The following is a 3,892-nucleotide window of genomic DNA, read 5'->3' on the forward strand; positions in this document are numbered from 1 at the left end:
GGCTCAGGCTACATGGCTAAAAATTGCAGTGTAGATATTTGGGCTCAGGTTGGAGCCCAGGTTCTGAAACCCTGTGAGAGGGGAGGGTCTGAAAGCCTGGTCTCCAGCCCGAGCCCAAACATCTACATGGCAATTTTTAGCACTGCAGCCCAAGCCCCACAAGCCTGAGCCAGCTGACCCAGGTTCTGAGAATAGGTGTGGTGACCTTTTTATAGCAGTGTAGATGTACCCACAGAGCTCTTCAGCTGACTCACCTTGGTGGCAGATTCTAAGACTCTACATAAAAATGCTATTTTGCTGAGTCTTGCAGCAATTAATCAGGCAGGTTCCATTAATGCCAACGCAGGATACAAAATGGGTTTCAGCCACTCTCAGGGAGAATGAGGGGTAAGGATATTGGCAAAGTAGTGATGTTGGTGTTGCACAGGAAACAGCCATTGAAACAGCCACATTCTGGCAGAAAGTTTGTGTGTATATACTGTTATTTGACACAGGTGCCAAATAAGGATGCATTCTCTCACCTCTGTTTGGCATTGCCATTGACAACACTGTCAGAAAAAGTGTAGATGGATAAAACATAGACCTCACATGGCTCAACAACAGTACACTAGGAGATCTAGATTTTGCTGACAACATAGCTTGACATCTCAACCAACATGCAAGTAAAGATTGAAAGACTATCCCAGCATCACTAAAAAGATGTGATCAATAATTAGTTATGAGAGACAAATCTGATGAGGACCCCTGCTAACTCCCAACTCAAACATTATTTTAGAGGGCACAGGCATACAAGAGAGACAATTTAGGTATCCATTAAATTGCAGTAATGCGCAAAGCAATGGGGATGTTCAGAAAGAAATAATGTCACAAACTGACAAGATGGCAATTGTATTTACCAGCTTAAACTAGATTTGGTCATCTACAATCAACAAACTATGAATCTTCTACTCAAATGTTGTTTCCATCTTGACATATGGATGTGAAAGCTGGAAATCCTAAAGGTAGACTGATGCCTAAATCCCTTTGAAGGCAAAATAGTATGTGTTATATGGAATGAATTTATAAGTAATGCTGAAGTTCATCAGCGAGTTCAACCACTCCTTAGCTCTAAGATTATCCAGAAAAGAAAATGGTAATATTAGGGACATATGTTAAGAATGAAGCCAGAGCATCTGCCATGGCACAGAGGGGCTGACCAGAAGAATCCCTCCATCAAACACCATTTAGAGAGAGAAATCTTATGGGACTTCACAACATAGAGGCCACGTGAAGAGCAGCCAAGGACAGATGAATGATGGAGCCTTGTTTGTGCCCTAAGTGAGGTCTGACGTTGCAGGAAGGATTCAGATTGTTATTTAAGTTAACAGTAAAGGAAATCTCAAGAAAGGGGTTAATTTGGATGCTAATCAGTGTGTCCTTTGCCTTTTGCTTCCCTCCCCACAAACATAAACTACTCTTGTCAGTTAAGATCATGCCACTATACACAGTGACAGACTTAGCATTTTGAGTCAGTGAGATGATTCTTTGGGGAACCTTTACCCAGGGCCGGCTCTGGCTTTTTTGCCGCCCCAGGCAAAAAAGCCTCCGGCCGCCCCCCCGCCCTCCGCGGGGGGGGGGCGGAGCCCGGGGGGGGGGCGGCGAGCCCCGGCGGGGGCTCCAGTCTCCCGCGGGGGGGGGGCGGAGCCGGAGGGGGGGGGCCGCGAGCCCCGGCGGGGGCTCCGCTCTCCCGCGGGGGGGGGGCGGAGCCGGAGGGGGGGGGCCGCGAGCCCCGGCGGGGGCTCCGCTCTCCCGCCGGGGGGAGGGCGGCCGGAGCCCCGGGGCGGGGGTGGCGAGCCCCGGCGGGGGCACCGCTCTCTCCCCGGCGGCCAGGGGCAGGGCGCGGGGGGGAGGGCGGCGAGCCCCGGCGGGGGCTCCGCTCTCCCCCCGGCGGCCGGGGCAGGGCGCCGGGGGGGAGGGCGGCGACCCCCCCCCGGCGGCCGGGGAGAGGGCGCCGGAGGGGAGGGCGGCCGGAGCCCTGGGAGGAGGGCGGCGAGCCCCGGCGGGGGCTCGGCTCTCCCCCGGCGGCCAGAGCGGCGAGCCCCGACTGGGGCTCGGCTCTCCCCCCGGCGGCCAGAGCGCAGGGGGGCTCGCCGCTCTCCCCCCGGCAGCCGGGGGGAGGGCGCGGGGGGGGGAGGGCGGCGAGCCCGGCTGTGTCCCCGCTCTCCCCGGCGGCCCGAGCGCCGCGCCGCCCCCCTCCAGGTGCCGCCCCAAGCACCAGCTTGGTTGCCTGGTGCCTGGAGCCGGCCCTGCCTTTACCCATAACTAAGTCGTTTTATATAGAAGTGGGGCACGGAATCTTCATTCCATCACCAGTCCAGCCTCCCATAACAGCCAGGAAAAAGCTTTTCAAGGAACAATTTGCCAGATAAACTGAAATGTGAGGGATGCCAGTTCCTCAGCCACAAGAGTTGCTTGTGTGCATTCTGGCAGCTTTAAATATTAGCTAATTAATAATTCCACCATAAATTAGATAGGTATTACTGACAATTTTAGAGAGGGAGACCTTGAAGCACATAGGTAATATGTCAGTGATTAACTATGACAGGTAATAGGATAATTTATTCAAGTAACAATAAAAAATAATATGTAAAGTAAATCTAGTACAGATGCTACCGGAATGTAGCTTGGCAGCATTCTCTTTCTCGATCTCTACAACTATGGTGTATGTCTGTCACTGTGTATTAACACGAAACGTGGCACTGCATAATACCCTCCAGGTGGTATGACAACTTTCCACTTCCAATTGAAGCTTAATCCTTTCTAGCACAAAAAGAACATGGCAATTTTCTACTTACCATTGTTAAAACTAACACTCAGCGTCCCTATAACTAAATAATAATAATTTATCTTGTTTCTAATCCTTTGTTTACTTTACACATTTGACAAGAGTCTGTGGTGGCCTTGCTACCATCAGCAACAATCTTGGTGACCAGGGCCGGCTCTGGCTTTTTTGCCACCCCAGGCAAAAAAGCCTCCCGCTTCCCCCCGCCCCCCGGCGGGGAGCGCGGCAGGGGAGGGCGCCGAGCCCGGCCACGGCCCCGCTCTCCCCAACCGGCCGGAGCGCCGGGAGGAGGGCGGAGAGCCCGGCCGGGGCCCCGCTCTCCCCGACCGGCCGGAGCGCCAGGGGGAGAGTGGAGAGCCCGGCCGGGGCCCCGCTCTCCCCGACCGGCCGGAGCGCCGGGGGGAGGGCGACGAGCCCGGCCGCGGCCCCGCTCTCCCCGGGTGAGCGCCGCCCCCCTCCAGGTGCCGCCCCAAGCACATGCTTGGAGGGTTGGTGCCTGGAGCCGGCCCTGTTGGTGACACCACCCCCACAGCCACATTTTGTGCTGGGTTCCATTAACCCCCAAAATGAGTGATTGATGGCTGTGATGCAGACTATGTGGTCTTCAGTGAAAGCCACTCCATGCACTTTCAGGCCCAGTCTTTAGCATTTTCGAGGTTTTTTTTCTGCAAGGAAAAGAAAGGGAATTTCCCCCCCTTGCTCTACAAGGGGCTGTCCATAAATCACATAACACATTTTTTGGTGATTTTCAAGACCTACCCATCCCCTTGTAGCACTGAAACAAAAAGCAAAATTAAGAAATTAAGCCCCCTCCCTCTTAATGGTTAATAATTTATGGTCAGCCCCAACCATGGAAAGCCTGAGATTCAGCCGAGGTCTCTAAAGGCAGGGTTTGCGGGAGGCAGGCTTGTGCGGGGCGCGGTGGCAGTGTTCCCTAGTGCACCTGGCAGAGACGAGCCCCAGGAGCTGCTGCAGTCCCAGCCCAGCCTCTCTGGCAGGGAGCGGGGAGGAGGGAGCTGATCGGCGGGAGCTCCCGAAGCTCCCAGCGCCGCAGCGCGGATCCGGGGAAAG

The sequence above is a fragment of the Emys orbicularis genome, chromosome 10, assembly GCF_028017835.1.
Source record: "Emys orbicularis isolate rEmyOrb1 chromosome 10, rEmyOrb1.hap1, whole genome shotgun sequence".
Classification (NCBI taxonomy): Eukaryota; Metazoa; Chordata; order Testudines; family Emydidae; genus Emys; species Emys orbicularis.